The 23,510-nt window shown below is 43.1% G+C and overlaps 1 protein-coding gene and 1 long non-coding RNA gene across 6 annotated transcripts in view; one reads left to right on the forward strand and one right to left on the reverse strand.

Annotated features, from left to right (window-relative positions):
• Positions 1 to 200: 200 nt before the first annotated feature.
• On the reverse strand, positions 201 to 17,017 carry LOC117874270. The gene is made up of 3 exons (XR_004644930.1): positions 16,804 to 17,017; positions 12,579 to 12,660; positions 201 to 327 (listed from the first exon to the last, which is right to left on the reverse strand). It is a non-coding gene; the product is annotated as an uncharacterized LOC117874270 (long non-coding RNA).
• AFTPH (aftiphilin) overlaps positions 16,979 to 23,510 on the forward strand; it is a 61,945-nt gene continuing 55,413 nt past the window's right edge. For 3 of the 5 annotated variants that reach the window (XM_034764208.1, XM_034764207.1, XM_034764212.1), the window contains exon 1: positions 16,980 to 17,160. The gene's annotated coding sequence lies outside the window, so the exon portion shown is untranslated. Of the gene's footprint in view, positions 17,161 to 23,510 lie in introns of all 5 variants that reach the window. The other 2 variants (XM_034764211.1, XM_034764210.1) reach the window with 2 other exon arrangements.

The following is a 23,510-nucleotide window of genomic DNA, read 5'->3' on the forward strand; positions in this document are numbered from 1 at the left end:
CTCAGTAGCAGTTCCTTTTAGTTTAGGGGGAATGTCAGGTTGGAGAGGTCATCATTCCCTGGAAAATCCATGCCATTTCCATCTGATTTCTCATCAGTGTTATTCAGAGAAGCATTAATTCTTACAGGTAACCCACAAATAACAACATGGTTCCTAAGTGAGCTGTGCTGTCAGGATGGGTTTTACCTGTGGATCTTGGGGATAACTGTGTGGGTGGAGGGCCAAGCATCTTGATTCTTCTGCAGGGGAACAAACTCCATTTGAGAGGATGAAGCACAGTGAACTTCACAAATTTTCACCAGTACATTCCCTCCTCCATGGGACTTTCTATGGGAAGAGACAATATGGTCCTTCGCATTTAAATGGTTTTGTGGATACAATCATTCCAGCACTTCTAATATAAAATTCCAAATTGCACAATTATGCAAATAGCACCAATACAATTTACATATAAATTGCTCATCAGCAGCAATTAGTACATCATTAAATGCACAGAACTGCTGATTTGGGCATTGACCAAGCAAACAGTAAAGACCATATTGCCAAAATATATAGTAGTTGTAAATAATTCCTTAAACACATATGGAGAAATAAATACAAAGCTACTCCTTGAAAAATGTATGTGTAACACAATATGCAATACAGAAGCGTATGTTCTTCAGGGCTTTTGTCACCATGCCTGTGCCTTCATCACATATAAGAAATGTGCATATTGACTGATGAACCAATAATGTGTTACTGTATTATCAAATAATTATTAATTTTTTAAAATTAAATGGTGAATATAAATAAAAAACCTGGTCTAATGTAAATCCATTGACTTCAATAGAATTACACCAGGGATGGTATCATGGAGCAGGGCTACAGAGCAGCTCCGTAGCAACCCCTACTGGTCAAATGAGGCACTACAGTTATTTCCTGCCTGAGTTTCCTTCCCCGGCGTGGGTCTCTTCAGTTCTCCACACATGCCAGTCTGTGCTGCAGATGTGGCTTAGCCCTCTGACCAAGTCACAAGCAAAACTTAGCTTCTTCTGGGGTAGTAAAAGTCCAGCTAAAAGTCCCAACAAACAAAAAGGTTCTTCTTCTCTTCGAGGGCTTCTCTTCAGCTGTACCTCTGGGCCCTATTCCCAGGCCTTTTCTGTGCTAACTCTAAAAGTCTATATTTCTGGGATCGAGTACTCAGCCTCCAGACTAGTTCTCCTGGAGTACTGTTCTCAGCCTTTGCTGGGCTCTGTTACTTGCGTCCTTCCCTGCTTCAGTATAGAGCACACAGTCCCCAAGCTCAGGGCCTTCCACAGGCGCCTGTCCATTCCCTGTGGTTCCAGTGGGGAAACTGATCTCTCTCAGCCCTTTCATAAGGCCCACCCGTCCGTTAAGCTATCGTCTGGCCCTCCTTGGGCTCCTGCCTGCCTCCGAATGGGAAGCAGCTAATTAATTATGGCATGAGTGCAGCTAACTCTATTTCCCATTAAAGGGGTCCGTCACCCTGTGACAGCTGGATTTGGCTCATCGTTTTTGTGATGCATATGCATCTAAAAAAAGTAGTCCCTCTTTAAATCGTATAGGCTCTATTTTGGCTCTGTTATGGATCCAGAGCTTTGCTGGGAGTGTTCAGCACGGCCTGAGTGGGGGTCCCTAGAGACTGGGGGCCAAATGAACAGCGTCATCTAAGTCAAAAGAATGGCTCTGTGATGGGGCGGCTGCCACTCACTGGTATATAAGGAGTTAAAGCAACCCTGGAGAGGCTGCGCGGGAGGCAGCCAATAAGGAAAAGGTTTGTAGTGGCAGCTAATTAGGGGAAGGTTTATTGGAGGAGCCAATCAGGGCCAGGATGGCCCATATAAGAAGGGGCTGCTGAGCAAAGCAGAGGCAGGCACCCCCTGGAGTTTGAGGGAGGAGGATCATGGACAGAGCAGTGCTGGGCAGGGTCAGCAGAGTATGAGGAAGCTCCAGGCTGATGGCTGCCAAACTCAGGCTCTGATTCAAGGGCTGAGGAGGTGCTGGGGCTGCGGAGAAGTGGCCCAGGGAAGGAGACGGCAGAGTTGGAGCAGGGGCAGTATGTGGCTGCCGGCTATAGGGTGCGTGGGTTGGGACCCAGAGTAGCAGGCGAGTCAGGGTCCTTCCCTGCCCCCTTAGCCTCCACTTGCCACTGAGGGAAGTGGCCAGTGCATGGACTGCAATCTGCCACTGAGACAAGGGGCTAGAACCTGGACTGCAGATTGCCACTGAGGCAAGTGGTTGGATGGAGGACTGTTGATCCCCTGGAAGGGGGGAAAGAACCGAATGGGGCACAGCTGGAGGACTGTGTCCATACGACGTGGGTCCCAATGACAGCAAGATGCTTAGACAAAACTCCCTGAGCAACATGGGTCCTGGATGTGGAGACAGGAGTGACAACGGGTGAGACACCACCTGAGGAGGGTGCACTGGCAACTCTGAGCTAATTCCCAGGATGGCCAGCAGAAGGTGCCATGGTGGTGAGTTGAATGCCCCCATCACAGGCTCCCAATTACAATAGTTGAGGATCTGGCCCATTGTGCCTGCCCAGAGAAGAGAGCAGGTGTAATGTTGCAGGGGTGCTGAGGTGAGCATGCTTAGATGTGGTAGCTGCTACATCAGTTCTACAGATATAGCCTGTGCTGGCCCTCATTGCTGCTCTGCAGCTGCGAGTGAGTGTGTAAGGAGAGCTAGGATTGTGATCATACCCTAAAATGTTCTCTCTAGGGCCTGGAACACTGCCATAAGCACTGGCTGACCCTTGTTCCTTGGCACGAGCAGCCAAGCCTCATGCAGCAGCATGTGCTTTCTCTTCCCTCTAGTACCCAGATGGAGTCCTACAACTTAGGGCAATGTTTTTTTTTTATGTTCACATACTGATTAGTTAAAACAGAATTTGCAAATGTTTGGACTGCTTGGTTCAGCTGCCTCTAGTCTTTTCTAGTTGCCGCAGCAGCAACTGATTCTGCCACGCCACGGGAATCTTTGATTGATCCTGTACATTAAGTGTGAGGGAAGCTTTCAGCTTCATCATTCTCAGCCCCAGAACCTCTGTTCCAGGGTCGCTTTGATTGTCCGGCTTGTTCCTTGCTCCATCCTCTGTTAATCCTCTCCTCCTCCCACTGCTGCTCCATTCTCCTCATTTCTTCTCAAGTCCTTCCTCTACAAATTGGGCTGTTCAAGCCCAATTTGTAACATGCTTCTTCAGGGTCTGATCTTGCTCCCATTTACTTGACCTAACTCAATAATATGTTACCTTTACTGTTAGTATGCAGTGTTGTTGTAGCTGTGTTGGTCCCAGGATATTAGAGAGACAAGAGGAGTGAGGCAATAACTTTTCTTGGACCAACTCCTGTTGGTGAGAGAGAGAAGCTCTGGAACTTACACAGAGCTCTTCTTCAGGTCGAGGAAATGTGTTCAGGTTTCTAAGTCAGGGCAGTGGTCTTTGCTAGGGATGTGACTCCACAACAGCTGGAGTAGATGGCGTATTCCCGGATGATTTTTATTGATATTTACAAGGCTAAGTTACACAATGCTAACTGATGTGGGGGGAAATGTCCAGAAGCTCCTACATCAATATTAATATTCTTGTGAATCAACATCAAAGCACAGCATTTTAGTCGTCAAAGGCAGGTTATGCTTTGAAAATGTATACACCCTTAAAGTTCAGAAAATGAATGGATGATGGTGCCAGCATTACTGTGTATTGTTGAAATTCAAATAAGCTTTTAAATAGTTGAAATATCTGTGGCTTACACATTCACTTTTAGCAATTTCAGCTCTTCCATGTCTTCAGAATGCTCATAGCACATGCAATTTTGACATCATTCCATAAAGGTCAGCTGTGAAGACTGCTGACACTTTTCTCCATTGCCCCAAAACTCAGGCAGAACTGATTGTTGCAGCCACAGAAATCTCCTTCTGTGACAAGAGAATACTCCTGAACTAAGGAAAATGAATGTCTAGAAAATGTACAATGTAATGGTTGGTCACCTAGTTCTGTGCATGCTGATGTATTTATCTGATTGCCTGACACAGATAAACTAAAACTATCACTACAAAGCCCAGATGTATACACTCCCCTCCATTTTTCAGTGTGGAGAGCAGCAATTTGAAGTAAATTACTCCACCAATAGGTAGGCATCCCACTGTACAAGGCAGGGAGTTTTGTCTAAGCATCTTGCTGTCATTGGGAGTTCTCCTGACAGCAGAAGAGGATGCGTGATTAGAACTGGAGCCAACCCTCTGTTAATACATATAACTCAGTATCTGTGGGTGTAATGGTTAGAAACTTATTACAAGTTATTGCTGCACATTGGCCTCTGTGCCATGAATCAGGTGTCTGGATAGGTTCATGTGGTGCCCAATCAGAAAAGGAATAGGTGTCCCTCGTCAGTCTGAGGTACTGTGGATGGATATTCATTGAGGAATGTAAGGGGTAATACAGCTCCTATAATTCCTCCACATTTAGTTGCTCTGTCCTACATGTCTACATTACTATAAACCCTAGTGTCAGGATAGATTGCTTCCAATAGGCTTTTTAGCAATGATCTTTCTTCTCTGCATTCGGGTGCTGTATCATGCCATGTTGTTTCCTCATTGTCTGCTGATCTGTCTGTTCAGCAAGGAGGCATCTTGACCCTATTGACTACGTTTATATTGGGAGACCTGCTGGGATCACAACACAATGTGATATGGCTGCTGACTAATTTTTCTTTTTTAATGTTTAAAAGAAAAATAAACCAGTTCAAAAACTCAATATTAAATGGTGGCTGCACCTATGCAGAAAGGCTTCTTCACATCCTAGAAATTAGACTATTAAAATAAATGTTAATGAAGATTAATAGGGTTTATATTACTATTCAAAGCAGCTCAATTTGAAGGAAACCATTATAATACTTATCACTTACACACGTTTAGTACTTTACATCTTTAGAGTTCTATACAAACCTTAATTGTGAGGTATTTAGGTATTATCCCCAATTTACAGATAAAGAAACCAAGGTATAAAGAAGGAGAATGATGGTTGAAATTTGTTGTGTTTTGTTTAATAAGTAAAATAGAACAATTGTCTTCCCACATTTTCAGTATTGCCAACCCCAAGTGTTCAAAAATCATCAGCCAAGCCTCATAAATTATGAGATTGGCTTAAAAATAATAAATGTTGAGTTCTCTTTTTATTTGTTTTGTCGATTTTGAGCCTTTAGAGTACACTCAGTTACACCTTAAAGCTTTTCTCTCCAACCCTGCAGCCTAGAAACGTGCTGTTTTCTTAATGAAAGCTGAGATTCTCACAATCCCATCTCTCTAGGAGTTGGGGCTTTAAGAAAAACAGCAAATTATGGTGAGACTCAGGATAAAATAGCAAAAGTTAGCAACATTGCGGCAGGTTTAGCTAGAACGTTTCTCGATAAACTGAACATTCAGTAACCTGCATTTTGCATGTGATGCTTAATAGATTAAGTATGGACTGGGGCCAAATTCATCTGTAGTGTAACTCCTCTAAAATCAACAATTACTACCACTTTGTGTATGTGGAAAGGGAGAATGAATCTCTTACTTTTTTGATCCTTTTGTGCTGGCTCCAAAATGGTTATTCCATTGGGCTGCCCCCTGGTGGTCAGTTTGAACTGACGGTTCAGTACAGGCTCTGACAGATGATTGGTATTCAGAAAGAAGCTCACAAACATTAACGCAACCAGCTTCAGTTAACTTTCCCCCATCCTGGCAAAATCAATCTGAGCCAAAATCAAGGAAGCCACAGGCCTTGCAGCCCTCAATAACTTCTGGGATCCATATAAAATAATGGCAGGAACATAAAGATCACTGGATATTTATGGGAAGTGATGACAGACTTTCAACTCGAGCAGCTGGTTTACATTTTGAAGGTTATCTTTGCAATTAAAACTACTGGATTTACTTGCTTTCTAAGTGGCAACCGAAATTAGCTGTGACATTTTTAAAGGATCCCCAAAAGAAGGAGAACAATGCATGGTGGCTCTGCAGGCCCGAAGATCAGGTCGTCTGATTGGAGGCTGCGGAGTTGCAGAATAAAACATTTTGACGTTGGTGAAATGAAACAATTCAACATTACCGAAGCAAAACAATTAGATGATTCTGAATTGATTTTTTTTGGAACTTTCATTCTGAGGAAAGTTTCAACTTTTTGTTCCAATTCAGACAAAATTTCCTGCAGAACAAAAATTTTGGTTTTTGACCAGCCCTATTTGCAGCCTTTGTAGAGAGGCCAATGAAGGGCGATAAAGAGTGATCTATCCTTCAATTAGAGGTGGTTTCTTCAAGTCAGGGTTGGGACAAATAGGTGGGGAAGTGAGGGGAAGCTGTTGTGCCGCATCTGTTCTATAATAATGAAAGAGAGGATTGCAGTATCCAGGGCTGTCAAGCCATCATCTTTCATGAACACTAAATTCACACCAGAATGTTACAGGCTCCAAAGTGGGCATCAATTAAACTGCAGGATTTTTATATAAAATTGCCATTTTTCTTAAACCAGACAAATGGTTGGGTTTTATGACAGCTAGGCAGGTGAATCATGATGGTTTGTCCTTGCCATTCCCAATTCCACTCTCACAGGTAGTACCTGACAGGCAGATTTTATAGTTTCAGAGTTACTGGGGACAAACTTTCTAGGCCTCCAGATATACAAATAGCAACAGCTGCAAAAGATACATTTGACTATGGCTGGTAAGGAAACTAAGCTCTCTCCTGTTAGGTTAGGATTTAAATACAATGATCCATGAATTCAAGACCTCCAGGCTTCATTGTTGTGTTTCTCTGCACCTAGGTATGAAAACACATACCTTAAAAAAGCTATGAACCTTTAACAACACAGCAGTACATGCACTTAGGTCACTGGCTGCATGTTACCTTAGTCCTCCGCTGTCTTGGCTGGCTCTCCATGACCTATCATGTCAAAAATCAAGCTTCCAATCCTCATCTTCAAAGCTTTCATGGGATTAGGCTAAATTACATGTGGAACCATCTCACACTCCATGCTCATGTGCTTCTACAATAGCTATAGTCTACTGGAACAACTGAATTATTATCCTCAAGAACAAAACTCAGATACAGGAATCAGAGCTTTCTCAGCAATCAGTCCACAAAATCTGGAACTCCACCCCAGAAGATATCAGGATGACCACGAAGTTCTGAGACTTTAGAGCAAACTGCACACTTTGTCTAGGTATCCTTCTAACACAAGGACCACTCAACAAACAAAGTCCAGTCCCTGCTGGTCAGAGAGAAGAAAGACAGAGCAATATATCTTTATATGCATACTTTATAATTCTGGGAGGCACAGAGGTTCTGTCTGTGCCATAGTATTTTCATATTGCCAGAGCTGTGGCAACCCCCTAGCAAATCTCTAACATACTTTGAGTCCACTCACAACAGTGCCTAAAACAGCATACAATATATCAACCAACTGTTGTGACTGTACATGCTCTGAGCCAGGCTAAGCAATGTTGTATCCATCATCATGTCACTCTTAACTGTTACAAGGAGAGTGCAGACAGCATGTGCTAGTGCAGCAGCTGCAATGGTGCAATTAGTCCTCCTAATACAATCCCACAATGCTCCTGTCCAGCCTTCAGTGACAGTTAGGAGAGCACAGAGTACTAGTTTCATTATCTGTGAAGATTCCCCCCTCGCTGCTACACGCAGCCCTAAGAAGACCTGCGGTGGTCTTTGGCTGATCCTGATTCTGCCCTCTCCGACCCTGCAGGGCACATGTAAGCAGCCAATTTAGATTTTTATTTTCAAATGGAAAAACAGTGTTCCCATTATTTTCTTTAAAAAAAAAAAATCTTTATTGATGGAGTCTCTCACTGAATTTGAAGGATGAGCTACAGTCACTTCTTTTGCATCCTGAGCTGAGACCAAAGACCAATTTCATACCTGCAGCCCCATCCGTGAGTGCTACAGGTGAAGACCATCGTAGGTGAACGTGTACTGCTTTTAGCTTTATGCCTTACATATCTATCCTTGATTGCAGCAATATGAGAGCTCTCAAAATCTCTGTCCAAGGTGGCAGAGCTGCCTCCATCAGATCTTGTCATGGGATAAGAACTCCCAGTTTTTTGAGGTCAACAGTGCAAGATCAGAGGTTGGGCTGGAGAGTGTCTTTGTAATGTTTTCTTGGTCTGTGCCTTAACAAGCTTCAGGCTGCAATTCTCCATAAAAGACAACCTTGGGTATTCTACTGTCAGACATACAGATCTCATGACCACACCATCTCAGCTGTGGTCTCACTATAAAACCTTCAATACCTGTGATATTGCAGCACTCAAGGACCTCGATGTTTGGAACCAAATCTTGCCATTTAATTTCCATTATTCACTGTAGACACTATAGGTGGAATTGGATCAAGTGTTTTATGTGGTACTGATAAGTAGTCCAGGTATTGCAGTCAGAGGAATGTGAAACAAATATATTCATAACTGCTTTATACAACAGACTTTGCATTTTTTAAAATACTTTTAAAAGTATTTCTCTTGACCTTGGTATATTTAAAAAGAAGCGAGGAAAATAAAAGGTTAGAAAACAGTACAACACTGTAGGCCTGAGTTTGAAAGTGAAGCACATGTGAAATGTCTGTCCCTTGCTATGGACTTAATCAGGCAGCTGATGCACAAGCATCTCCTGGATACTGGAGACCCGAGACAGACAATACAAAAGGAACAATTAGGAAACCAACAATAAATATATGGGGGTTGCTGGTTGTGATCTTGCTGGAGTTAAACTAGTTTAAAATTAATATCAGAGGCACAGAATCACTAGTGGAACTTCCCAACCCACCCTCAAGATTTCTTTAATAGCAGGTGGCTCTCTATTGACCATCCATTTCCTCTGTCCCCCACTTCCTGCTGCACAGTATAGCCCCCCAATGAGAGCACTGTCACGGATGTGGCAGGGGAATTGGGGCAGCTGAATTCTGGATAAAGGAGTCTCCCAGAAGGACTTGCCCAGCCTCCATGCTCCCCTTTGGGACTCTTGGCTCTAGATTCTAAGGAGCTCACACGAGAGAAAGAAGCCATGATAGTATGAAAACAACAAAGCTTTCACACCACAACCATTAGCTATATGGAAAAGTAAGGAACTATTTCCTTGCTTGGTTGAGCACCACATGCAGCAGTGCTCTTCAGAATACATTTGTGGACACCAGTGGGAGAGGGAACAGCCTGGGCAGCTATCCACAATCTCACCATGAAGAGTGGTGTAGACCCTGGGATGCATGCACATTTCCTCAACCAGGACAGAACCGGCTGTGAACAATCATCGGATTAAACCAGTGGGACTAGCAGCCAAACCCCCAAAATCCAAAGCAACCTTATTTGTTACAATACTGAGTAGGAATGTAGTAATTGTTATTTGTAGTAATTGTTACAATATAATTTTAGTAAGTTGCATGTTATATTGTAATAACGAATGAGCTATAATACTTCAAATTAGCTTTAAATATCTCATATGGAATATATCCTAAGACTAGTTAGTTATAATGAATGAAAATAATCATTATAGTGCTGCCACTTATACATGGAATGGTATTTTTTGCAGTTTGTTCTACTTAGAACAGTGGGATAGCAACTGTATTGGGGAACTGCAGATCAGGGAGTCCTGTGTGTGGATTCAGGGAAGTAGTGCACCCAAAATAGGATGGATAGTGTGAATACACTTCTTCATTACAATTTACACCTTTGCCACTGTGACAGAATACATTCCTACTCAGTATTGTAATGATCTTTGTACAAGGTCTGCCTTATAAGGGATCATTTGAAAACTCATAATTTGCTGGTCAGAGGAAACACATTTTTTGTGGAGTTACAAGATTTCCCTGTATGATGTTAAGAGTGCATGTTCAAAACTCACGTAGCGCCAAACAGGCCTGTCTTGAACAAATGAATGCATATTTCCCTTAACTTGCATTTAAGCTGTAAACACACCTAAGAAGACAAAGGAAAACAGCTGTTGGAGTTTGCGGGAGGGGTCCTGACATGAAGAGTTTGGTCAGTAACCTTGCTGAAAGCATATGGTGAGAAATTTTGCTTGAATCAAATATAGTTAAGTTAAGTACTAGAAAGCATTTTATCTTTTTTTTTTGTAACCATTTCAGACTTTTATGCCTAATTACTTGTACTCACTTAAAATCTCTCTTTATAGTCAATAAACTTGTTTTACTGTTTTACCTAATCCAGTATGTTTAAGTTAAAGTGTCTGGGTAACTCTATTTAAGATAATTAGCTGGTATATTATTCCCTTAAAGGAATAATGGACGTAATATATTTGTACTGTCCAGAGAGGGCAATACAGGACATAAATTTCTGGGGGGGGAAATCCAGGACCAAGGTGGGTTGGTGTCACCCTGCAGTATAACCAAGGCTGGTGATAGCCAGGGTCTAAATAGTAGGCTGCAGTTACACACACACACACATACTCAGAGTGTGGCTTGTATGCTGAAAGGCTGTTTGTGAGCAGTCCACGTTGGAGCCTACAGCAGCAGGGCATTGCAGGGCAGGGGTTACACAGCCCCCTCCCCACACTTTTCTGAATGTTATCCCAGTATGTCACAGCCATCCACCAGCTTCAAGCTGCAACAGTTCAGTTCTCTAGTTCAGAGAAGGCTTAATGTGTGAAATTCAGACTGTGTCTTTGCCACAAAAAAGGTGTGTGTTATATCAAGATAATTATCATGATGTAAGCTCCTAGTGAAGACAAGGCACAGATTGTCTTTACCTTGATGTAGGTAGTTGAGGTCAACCTTATACCCTCCATTTGGATACCCCTGCTTGGATGTTTGCCAGGACTAGTTACCTCAAGGTAAAATTTACAGTGTTTTTTCTCCACTAGGATTTACATCAAGATAGCTAACTTGAGAGAACCAGTTTCTCTACCCAGCTGCTGAGAGATTAAATGTCTTGAAAGTATAAGTAAAAAAACCAGCTTTAAGAAAAAGATCCTTAAATCAGGATTTATGGAACAATGTTCTAGTGACCCTCTTATAATTTATAGTGCACACCAGTAATACATTTTTTATAAAAGAAACTTTCAGATGGTTAAAAGGTGTTTTTTATTGAAATTAATGCTGTAACGTGTGGGTTCAGACTCTGGAAATCTGGCCTCTCACAGAACAAATCTATAATAGTTATCACTGTCATAGAGTGAATCTCTTCATAATGAAAAATTTGACCTCTTTCAGTCACAGACGCTTACATAGAAAATATAAAAATACACATCTCGCCACCCATTTCCAACTACCCATACATATTGTACATAAGTAGTGAGCTTCATCTTCACTTTCTAGGTTGAACACTCTCATGTCTGATCCTGCATTCCATTTTGATTGTTGTAAAGTGAATTTCTGTACAAAATCACAAATCAATGCTGATTCATGGTTCTGATCGTGTGAGCCGTGAAACACTACCAACTCCCATTGACTTGGAGGCCCTCAGCACCTCATAGGCTCAGGCCCATATCTATGGAAGTCATGGCCATGGCATATTATCAATACATATAGTTCCTACAGTAAGTTTAAAAGATGATTGGATTTTTTTTAGATTAGCACCTGTAGTTATACTAGCTAGAATGAAATTATTATAAGAGCTATCAACACTTATGGCTGAGGCCATAAACTGATCACAGCTGGAGTCATAACTGAACCCATCATGGTACACTGCTGTGCAATTAGGTACATTATGGGGCCTTTAAGACTTTAATAGCCATTGTCAGATATGGGAAGAGATGGGCTGCCTGTATGTTTGCTTACAACCATTTGTATTTTCCTGTTCTTAAAAGATTTTTTCCTTCCTTGCTTCCAAACAGAATAACCTAAGATGTTTTACCCTGACCTTTTGTAGAGTGTTAAATTATCCTGCTTCCTGTTCTCCTCCTCCAATTTCATTTTTTACTTCCTTTCAGATCAACAGACACTTTATACATGATTTTAGACAGCTATCTGAAAAAACTAGAATAACCACCAGGGGGCAAAATATAATAGCAATAAAACAGCAAATGAATCACATTATTGACTCCAGCTGCAATAACAACATTCCTAACCTGAGAATATAATTTATCATATTTTTACAATGATTTTATATTATTTATTATATTTAGTAGATTAATTAGGATGACTTTTAAATTCATCTGATCTTTTTTTATTCCACATATGGGCCCCAAACCTGCAAAAACTTATGCATATGCTTATTTTTAAGCATGTGAATTCAATGGGATTACTTTCATACTTGAAGTTAGCCACATGCTTAGGTCTTTCCAAGGTCAGGGCCGTAATAGTCCAAATTAATCTTTTTTTATGATTATGAGTTTGTATAGCAGGGAAACTGTGGTAGGTGCTGTACAATATATAGTTAGTTCACTGAAGTCAAAAGAGTCACAGCAGGGAAGAACTGGTCTCCCATTATGTGTTACTTAGATTCAGGCTATGCAGTTCAAATAACTTTAAGTACATTAAACTAGGAGAATATTTACTAATACTATGTACAGATTTGCAATTTTAAAAAATCTGAATATATTAATTTTATTGCAATTTACATAGTGTGAATACTTACTGTTTTTTCATCAGTATTCTTTCGTGTATAACCTCTTTCACTCATTTTCCAAGGGTTGTTCTCCCTCCATCTCGCTCTAAATCTGAAAGAGAAAATAGAAGATTTTAAAATAAAACAGCCTAGAATCCTCTCTCCCTGACTCTTTACCCTCCACAAAACACACTTGTCCACAGAGGTTTCAGTATTCCTTCTGAACAACAAATAAATAACATTGTAAAACTGAAACTCTGAACAAGCGTGGATTACTCAACTAAACTACAGCCTGATTACTGTAGTCACTCTTGTACTCCCAGCTGGGTCTTTGTACCCTTCCTCTTCTTCTCCTTAACCTCTGGACATATCCTGAAAACTCTTGTGCATTTTTTGTAATTTCACACTTCTAATCTTCTCTCCTCCTCATCCAAATAGCACAATTGCACCCATTTATTCTTTGACACTGGCAGCTCCAGCAGATTCTGCTGCTTGTGAAATGTATGGTCCTAAATCCTGGTGTGCGCTCTGTATGCTTAGGCCTATGGGGAGCCACCTGGGCTGAGCTCTTTGCAGTACTGGAGCCTAAGTATTGTGCCCTAAAGTCACAAAGGATCCAGGTGGAAAGTGGAGTCCTGACTCCTGGATCCTTTCCTTGAATAGATTTAGAAACACGGGAATATAAGAATTGACATACTGGACCAGACCAGTAGTTCATCTAATCCAGTAACCTGTCTCTGACATTGACCAGAACACTTTCCCCTGCACCTCCTAATTCTTGCACACCCCATCTGTGGTCTCACAAATTCACGGGAATCTCCTCGTCAACCTCCTCTTGGTGCTGGCCAAGATGGCCATGCATCACTCCCAGAGGAAGCTGGATGGGGAAATGGCTCTGGCAGACCAGGTGCCAGCTCATATCAAGGCTCCAGCCCTCACTGAACCAGGGCTGGTGCAACCTATTAGGCGACCTTGGCGGTTGCCTAGGGTGCTAACATTTGGGGGCGGTGACCGCGGCGGCCGGATCTTCGGCAGCCCGGTCGTCGTCGGTATTTCGGGGGCGGGACCTTCTGCCGCCTCTGTCGGGGGCGGTATTTCGGAGGTGGGATCTTCTGCCGCCTAGGGAGGCAAAAAAGCTGGCAGTGCTCCTGCACTGAACACTTACAAATATATAACTGGAAACCAGTCTTGTTTACCTGTGTGTTAGCCCTATCAACATCAATATTAGATGTTAAGTTGATAAGAATGTGTTTAGTGTTTTATAAAATGCTTGTAGGATACTGTATATTTTTCTCACTCAACTATATACCATATTATAATGTAACAGCAGACATTTGCATTGTATATATCCCTGTCACTACGACCCATCAAACAAGAAAAAAGCCTTGTGTAATGCAAATGATGGTCTCTTGCAAGAAGATGTTAAATCCTGTTCATTAAACACAAATGAGCCATCCTCGATATCCAGGATCAGACTTTAAGTGCATTCCTCCTCTCCCGCAGCCGCTCCATGAAGAAGGGACCTGCATGGAAACTGTTGCTGTCCGCTTGGGTTCTGTGAGAAGAAGCTATAAATACAGACACAAGGAAAATTCTTTATCTCTGGACTGTTTGGGTTCTAACAGGGTAGAATAACCAAACAAGACGGAGATCCCTCAAGTTACTCTGGGTAGCCCTAAAAGACTTTTGGGAAACTGGCAGATTAATCTCTAGTACCTTTTGAACATATATCTGTGACTCACCTGTACATATATTTTTATCTGCTTTGACCTTTCAATAACTCTCATTCCTTTTTCTTAGGTAATGAGCCTTTAGTTAGTTGGCTAAACTATAGAATTGGCTACCAGCGTTGTCTTTGGTGTGAGACCTAAGATGGAGATCAATCTGGTGCGTGACTGGTCTCTTGGGACTGGGTGCAATGTGAATATTGTGATTTTTTTTTTTCAGTGTAAGTGCCCATTTATTACATAGTCCATCCAGCTTGTCTGGGTGGCAAGATAGACTGGCATGTCTAAGGGGATTGTCTGTGACTCCATTATAAGACTATTGTAGTACTTTAGGAGTTCACATTTGGTCCTGAGTTCGTGAAATCTAACTATAGAACATACCACCAGTTTGGGGTGTCTGCCCTGCTTTCGACAGTCTGTCCTGAGGTAGGCACTCATGGTCATGAGCCACTGCAGACAGTGTGATGGGGTTACTTCAGTGAGTGTGGAGCCTATTTTGGTCCTTTATCTGATCAGGTCTCTGGGCAGAGTTCCTTCTGAGCAGTATCCACTGACTCGTTAGATGCCTTTGAAGAGCAGTGGGCTCTATCCAGTGTTCTTTGCTCAGTGTCCCCTTCTGGTTCCCTGATTTTTAACCTTTAACCTCATCCCCTTTCCTGTTTTCTACTTCATTGTCTCATGTAGTCACTTGTGGGCTGGGCTGGGTGGTTCCTCTCCCTTAGATGAGGGGGTGAGCCTTTAGTAGAGGGAGGCCTAGAACCCCTTGTCCCAGGACCCACAAATAGGATATTGGTCATAACCTGATGTTCCGGAGGAAAGTGCAAGAAACCTGACAGAAAACAACCATGGAATAACTTACCCACCAGGAAATTTCAGCCTAACTCCCAGAAGTTAGAGGCCTGGGTTATACCATGAAATGAGGGTTTATAACTCTGAATGTTCTTGTTACTTGTATCCACATCTAGTCCTTTGTGACTCATGATAAGCTTTTGACCTCAATGGGGCAGTGAGTTCCACAGGCGAATCATGAATAGTGTAAACAAGCACTGTGTCTTTTTTTATCGGTTTTGAATTTGCCACCTTCCAATTTCATTGAATGTCTCCCCTTGTCCTTGCGTTATGAGACAAGTAGAACAGAAGATTCCAATCTACCTTCTCCATACAAAATAAAAAATTGTATACTTTTATCATGTCTCCTCTTTTCACCTCCTCTCTAAGGTAAGCAATCTCCATATTTTCAGACTCTCTTTATAAGAGTCTTTCCATGTCCCTACTCAATCTTGTTGGTCTCATCTCTGAACCCTCTCCATTACAACTACATATCACTTTTTCTGCAGGCAGCAGCATGGATCTGGGGAAAGAGAAACATAGTACAAACTCTTCTCCCCCATAACACCCTTGGTCTTAAATTTCATGATACCAAGCCCATAGCCACAAGGTGTTAATTTTCCTTCATTTTTAATTCCTTGGGAGACCACACTGTCCTATTTCTGTGGCAGAGGGTGATAAGTGCCTAGAAAGGCTGAACAAGGGGCTGAGATTTGCTCTGTCTCTGCATGAACTTGGGTGAGCCACCTACTCTCTGCACCTCACTCCTGCGCCAGTGGGGGCATTACCGCATCAGCTCTTAGAGTCACGTGATTACATGGGAATCTCAGATTTTATTTTTTTAAAAGATACAATCTCCCATCCTTGTGGCTGGAGTCAAGAAAAATTTGAAAAGGGGAGCACAAATGCTCAGCTACCCAAAGGCAAATAAAAATACCTCCCAAATTAGTATTTGTAAAAGCCTGGTGATTTTTTAAGCTGATCTCCTGATTCCTTGAAGCCTGACTGGTGACTTTGGAATGCACAGGGCTGCCAACAGGGGCTTCGGTCTCCTGCTCTGCGATGGGACTAAGGGCAGGGCAATGGGCTGGGAGTGTGAGGGCAGGGCCGGCTCCAGGTTTTCTGCCGCCCCAAGCGGAGAAAACAAACAAACAAACAAACAAACGCGGCAGCGCAATTGCTCCGCTCCACTCTTCGGCGGCAGGTCCTTTGCTCCGAGAGGGACTGAGGGACCCGCCACCGAATTGCAGCCGAAGACCCAGACGTGCCGCCCCTTGGTATTGGCCGCCCCAAGCACCTGCTTCTTTAGCTGGGGCTTGGAGCCGGCCCTGTGTGGGGGCAGTCAGCGGCTGGGCCAGGGCCAGGTCCCAAGGCTGTGCAGGGACGGGGCTGACTGAGGGGCCATCACCCCACACCCCAGCTTCAGTCCCTCCCAGCTGCAGGCGCAGCCAGACTCCCCTGGCGTGGGGCTCTCCTTCTCTAGGGCCCAGCCTGACCCGCGAATTCACCGTTGCCCTCTTAGCGAAAGGGCAACGTGCCCAACTTCAGCATGGCCGCTCGGCCTTCCGTATCGCTTCATAAAGCCACGTCACAGGCAAACGGGCCGCTCTGCCCTAATCTAAGATGGCTCCTACCGCTACCGTAAGGAAAAAGGCCAGTTTGCCCGGGTCCAAGATGGCCGCTGAATCCCCTATTCTTACCATAAGGCGACGTGCGATTTGCCCGGGTCCAAGATGGCCGCGGGGCGTCGTGCGCGTCCATGGAAGCCGCTAGGGCCAAGTTACAGGCTGGGGCTTCCGCGCGGCTCCGGCAGCTGCCGGAAGTGGCGTGTCCGCGGTTGTGAGTCGCGTTGCTTGCTGGGAGAAATGGACTAAGTGGGCGGTGGGGGGAGGGGGCTGGGTTGGACCGAGGCGGGTCCTGTTGCTGCGGGCTTTGACATGGATTCCCCCTGATGGCGGCCGCCCCGGGAGGCCCCAGATAACACCGGCCTGGTCCCTGCGCGGAGCCACCCTCTGCCTGGCCATGCCAGGCCCAGCCGCCCCTGCAGGAGGCCGGAGGTAAGAGACAGCCGGGGCCGGGCCGCTGCGCTCGGGTGACAGCCGGGAGGCGGCCGGGTCAGGGCGGAAAGGTGAGACCCAGCCCGCCCCCGCCCCTGGGGAGAGCGTCCCGCTGCCTTCTCCCGAGAGCAGGCGTTGACTCAGGAGACACCCGCCCCCACTTCCCCACGGTGCCATAGTCCCCTCTCCCCACCACACAGACTGGGGGGCACAGGCACTGCTGTGAGGCGACATCCTTGGGGGGGGGAAGAAACCCCCCATCTGAGATCACAGGGGCGAGCCCCCCCCCCCTTCCGCCCGTGGAGGGCCCAGAGCCTGCTCCTCTGGTCCTGTGCTAGGTGTGGGTCCGGTTTCTCCTAGGACCGGTGCCAGGCTCTTATCTTCTGACCCAGCGGCTGGTGTGTGAGTGAGTCTGACCAGGGCCTGTAGGTTCCTCAATCGTTTCTTTCCCCACTCCTGTGCCTGGCTGTTAGTGGGGAAGATGGGGAAGGCGGTTTGAAGGGCTGTTTGGTAAGTGCTGTAGAAAATCTTCAATGAAACAGATTGCCTCCCTTGCTGGCTGTCCTTTGGGTCAATAGATCGCCCTTATTAGAGGCAACTGTCACGTAGATGCCCGCTTTCTGTTTAGTTCTCACTGTACTCTAGTGAAGCCATACATCAACAAAACTCAATTGCTTGTTGGACGCATGTCTCTAACTAAAGGTCAGACAAAACTCTTCTACCTATCTTGGAAGATATTCCAAAGTGTTTGCTTAAGATAGGGGTTTCCTGTTAGAAATGGGATTTTTAGTGCATGTTTTGCTTCTATTTAATTCCATTAAGTGCTATGATTGGAGGGTTGGGTAGAGTTGTATATGATATGCTATTGGAAATTTAAATTGTGCTGTGTTGTTAACCAACCAAACTTTTCTTTTTGCCTTTGTATGACAAGGAGTGCCAGACACAATGTTTTAATAATATTCCACAAACAAATTAAGTAGTACTAAAAGTCATGTTATGCTGTTGTTTTTCAAGCAGAGGAAATCTGAAGTGGGCCAAAACAAAATTGTCAAAATGTTAGAATAATTCTGCTTATTATTACATTTCAGCATATACCTGTTTTCAGTATCATACGTGGCTATTTAACACCCTAGACACCATTTCTAATAAGAAAACAACTTTTGTTAAAGAGTAAACACAGTAATGCTGTAGTTATTTCAAAGTGGTCACTGAAGACAAGTGGTTGGTTGGCTGCTTGTTAATAGTGGCCTTGCCTGAATGTTTCACTCTTGACAGTTTCAATTTAATTTTAGTGTACTGCAATATGCAGTTCCTGTTACAGTGAACTTCTGCTCATAAGTTGTTCTGTAGAAAATAAATCATTAAAAGAGGGTCCCACTGTATTACTAAGTAATTTGTTTCTCCCATGGTTTAAATAAAGAACTGCATTTCATTTGAGCTACTTTTTAGAAGTTGAGCTCATTGTAAAGTGATCTTATTGAGTTCTGATTAAAAAATGCTATTGGACTTCTTCTGAGATGTTAAACTTAATTATTTCCTTTTCGTTTATTCAGTAGCCATACTATTATGAAGTAGACTTTTGGAAAACTCAGCCTACTTAAGCATAGGAAAAAATGCTGGGTTATATGCTATGTGAGTGTGTGTATATGCACACAAACTTGCATTTAGGATGGATTGTTTTAAAAAGTCTTTTGTTTTAATTCCTCAGTATAACAACTCCTATACCGGAAACCAGAGATGTAACTTAAAGAACACAGTATTAATAATTTTTGGGTGGGAAATGGGGAAAGTCACTTTGCTTTTTGTTTTAAGTAGATCTCTTCCTCATGTGTGGTTGAAAGTAAATAAAATGCAGCTAAGAACTTTAAGCAAATTTAAACCACATTAACTTTCATCCGCAGAAAAACTTTGAACTTAAGTAACTAAGCAAGGATACGCCCAAAACAATACACGTAAATTTGTTTTCTTTGACTCACATTAAAAAAAAAAAATCAGTTTTTCTCTTTATGTTCAACCCACGCAAACTACAGTGCTCAGCTGCTCCTGTAAATGATGAGGTGCTTGAACAGTGTCTTGTTTTTAAGTGAACTTCTTTGTTATAGTAGTTTCTTCTAGAAATACTTTTTTCTAAATTTAAAGGTTTGGGTTGGTGCTACAGGGAACAATTATGTATTGGCAAGGATATCTGCAAGGTGACCTAATAGGTCTTTCCATTTCTATGATTCTAATATTTATTAAATGATTTGAATAATGTGTTTAAAACCTCAGAATCCTTTTCTGAATGAACAGAAGGAAGGAAATTGACTCCATTCACATTAGTGTGTTATGAAGCAGGTAGCTGGGGAAGGAAATGTGAAACCTGAAGTTCATGTTTTCATTAGAAGTCAATGGAAAACAGAGTCTGTTGTTTCAAGTCCTGGACTTATGCAAGTACTACGTTGTTCTTAATATATCAGCTATATAGATAACATCATCTGATAAATGATGAATGATGCAAGTCTATTCTTGCTAAGCTAGTATAACACAATACAGCCTCATGGTGTTTTTTCTTATTATCGGTTGAATGCATGTTTTTGTATGTTTGTTTATTTGCTTTAAAACTGGTGAGCTGTAGCAACAATAAAGCAGAGGCAGCAGTGACTCTTCTGCCTATTGCAACAGTACTCCACGTACCAAACTTTGAGTGAACCTTAAAAATGAGAATTCACCTCTGGGGCTGTCGTCATCTGCTTCTTGCTTTAGTGCATATTAAGTTTGAAGGGTTTGTTATATGTAGCTCAGAGCATATTGTTCTGAAAAATACCTGTAAGAACAGTTGACCCAGGAGAACATAATTCTAAAGGGGTGTAATCCAGTACCTAAAATTTATACTTAAATACTGAGTTTCATGCCGAAAAATATTGCTGACTTAATTGAAAACGGTTCTAAAGTGAAACTTCAGAAGCAGTTAATGCTAAAATTTGTGACTCATCTTGTAATATTTATGTATATTATGGATTAGTAGTTTACTCTGTATGCAACAATGCAATGTGTATTACTGCAAATCTAGACCTTAAATTGATTCACAGTCACTGGCTGTAGATAACTATATGAATTATAGAAATACTCATTCTCTGATAGTGAAGTTTTAGAAGATATAGCAACTGAAACTCCGTTATAGATTATTAGGGAAAAGTATTGAATCTGATTTTGTTAAGGGGACACTGTCAATTCGCATTGGGCCAAAAATTTACATTGTATATTTAAGTTTCCAAAATCTGCTAGGACGCGAAACATTAATTTAAGTGAAATTATTTAGCTGTTTTAAAAAATTCCTCAGCCCAACATAATGCTAGTTCCTGAAAACTGTAAAGTAAAATTTTAGTCCTATTTCATTGCCCAATTTGAGTGAAATACAAAAAGTAAAACAGCAAAAATTAAATTTATTAACCATGAAACAATTTAAAATCTAATCTAAGATATTATTAGTAACCCAGGAAAGGATTTTTTTCTAAAGTTTAAACAACTGAGTCTCTTGAGTGTTTTTTTTTTTTTTTTTTTTAAATAATCTAGCACTTGCTAACGGAAGGCTTTGCAGCTTACTGAGACCACAGACAGTTGATGTAAAATGTTTATAAAGGGATTCAAGAGAAAATGGTATTGATTATTTAAAAATGTTGTGTACATTATGTTTTGTAAATACAAGCAGAGATTAATACAGTTCATATTTTTAGACAAAATGACCATATTGGATCTAGAAAACAGCTATTCTCCTCAACTGTTCAGTGTGTCCAAGCACTAATGGTGTTCTGGAACTCCTGCTGCAGAAAATCTTACTGTTGTGACAGAGATAGAATCGAAAACATTGATTTATTTTTCAGGGCTGTCAAAGGTAAAATCTTCTTGTGGATTTTACTGTTAAATTGTAACACTGAAAAGAAAAGTAGGCTTAGTAATTAAATTTAGAAACAAATATTAATTTATTCCAGTTTGATCAGTAACTCTCTTCCTAGGATTGGTTTTTTGGTAAGTAGGACTCGGAGTGTTGGGAATCAGAAGATGTTTTTTTTCTCCTCACTGTCCACTCCAATCATTCTAGAACGAGGAGTGGGTTTATATACTGCATCTCTGATTTTTTTTAATAATTTTTTCTTTCATTATTAGCACATTACCAGTGCATTGTCTAATGTTCTGAAGTTATTATTTAGAGGATTAGAAGTAAATATTCAAGGCCATGGCTCTCCTCTCTATTCCTATTCTCAAATGCATCACTTTGGTAATGTTTGCTCTGCTGTTGACCCAGGAGCAGTTGATAATTGAATAACTTGAAATTAGTGCTGGTTCAAGGCTTCCACCATATCTTCAGGGTCATGGGGAAAAAATGAGGATTTAGCTTGATAAGCCAGTAATGAGTAGAGTTATAAGAGAGGAAGATGTCTTTCAGTAGAAAACACTTGGATGCCCTGAGGATCACAAATCTCATTTTTGTTGAGGTGGTTTTTGTTCCCATTTTAAAAAAAAAACAAAAACAAAAAACCCTGCAAAGGCAGGAATAAAATGCTGTTGAGGAAGGGGAGATAACAGAAGTTAGTGACTGAGTTAATTTCCCTGCCACTGGCAGGTTTTTTTCACCCAAAGCACTTAAATATTTTAGTGATTGGTGCTAAAGAAATCTCTAACAACACATTTTTTGATACTTTTTTTTTTTCTTTAATCTGCTTTCAGGTGTCTCAAGTGATAGGCTTTCTTCACGTCCCCCAGGGAGAATCAAATGTTACAACATTTTATTGTTGGAATGTCTTGCTAATCAGCTTCAATTTTTCACTTAACTTCTTCCAACTACTTTTAATTATACTTTTTTACCATCTTAAATAGTTATCTCCCTCCTTGATGTTTACACCTTTCAATATTTCTCCCCTTTAGCTCTTTTCTTTCCTTGTTAGTCAATTCCTGGCCTCCTAATTTTGTAGCTCTTCTACAGCCTGCCTCTGAAATTGGATGCTCAGAACTGAGCACACTATTTTGAATTTTGTCTCAAGAGCTACATAGAAAAGGAGGTAAACCCTTGATGCCTCTGTGTACGTTTCCCAACATTACATTGGTCCTTTTTTCCTGCCATGTCACATTACAAACTAGCTGTAGCTGTGTAGTTGACAAAGCCGGGCTGTCACGGGGCAGGTGTGGGGCTCCAGCTAGAGCCTGTTCCCCTCTGGACTCCCCATTCCCAGCCATGCTGTGTCCGCCCCACTCAGTCTGTCTGCTCCCTGGCTCCCAGCCCTTCTGCTGCCTGGGCTCCCTGCTCCGAGCTGGGCTGCACCTGCACCGTGAGGAGTCCTGGTGCTGCTCAGAAGCTCTGGGCTCCCCACCGCGGGGAGTCCTTGGTGCTGCCTGGAAGCTCCTGCTCCCCACCGCAGCTAGGCTCTCTGCAGGGAGCCAGGAGCTGTAGGGTAGTCGCTGAGCTCCCTGCCGGCTCCCCACAGGGAGGCCAGTGGCTTCACAGAGGCTCCCAGGAGCCACCCGGACTCCAGGCACGGAGCTCACAGCTGGAAGCCCAACTGTGGCAGGGAGCCAAGAGCCCCAGGAGGCAGCTGGGTTTCCGGCGGTGGGGAAGCAGCATGGGGTGCTGAGAGCCCAGGCTCTCAGCCCCCCAGCCCCTCAGACTGCGCCTCTTAAGTTGGTGGAAGAACTCCTGGTGAGACACGCACCACCAACAAAAGGAGGGTAAAGTGCACTGTTCCCTTTAATTTTTTATGTCTATGTGCGGAATGAATTTTGTTATGTGCACCAATGTGGAGGTGATGTGTGACATATGTGCACCAATATGAAGGGGATAACAAAATTCATGTGGTTGGGGGGGGGCAATGGGTTCAGAGTGTGGGAGGGCTCAGGGCTGGGGCAGACGATTGGGGTGCCGGGTGTGTATGGGTTCGGGTGTGGCTGGGGATGAGGGGTTTGGGGTGTGGGAGGGGGCTGGGGCAGAGGTTTGGGGTATAGTCTCTGGGGTGGGGCTGGGGATCAGGGGTTTGGGGTGCAGGTTGCTCTTGGGCTGCGGTGGGGAGAGAGGACTCCCCCCAGCCCTCTCTCACCACAGCAGCTCGGGGCTGGGGGAGAGGTGCCTTTCTGCGGCAGCTCCAGCAGGGCTGCACCAGGCCAAGGGAGGGGCTCCTCTCCCTGGCAGCTCTGGAGGGCCTGGGCCGGGCCGAGGGAGGGGCTCCTCTCCCCCAGCCGCAGCAAGTACACAGCAGGTCTGTGCTGGGGCTCAGGGCTGCAGTGGGGAGAGATGCCTCTCCCCACTGTGACAGGTCCGTGCTAGGGGAGAGGCATCTCTCCCCACTGCAGCCCTGAGCCCCTGCGTGGGGTTTAATAGGCAG

This window comes from Trachemys scripta, chromosome 3 (genome assembly GCF_013100865.1).
Source record: "Trachemys scripta elegans isolate TJP31775 chromosome 3, CAS_Tse_1.0, whole genome shotgun sequence".
Lineage (NCBI taxonomy): Eukaryota > Metazoa > Chordata > Testudines > Emydidae > Trachemys > Trachemys scripta.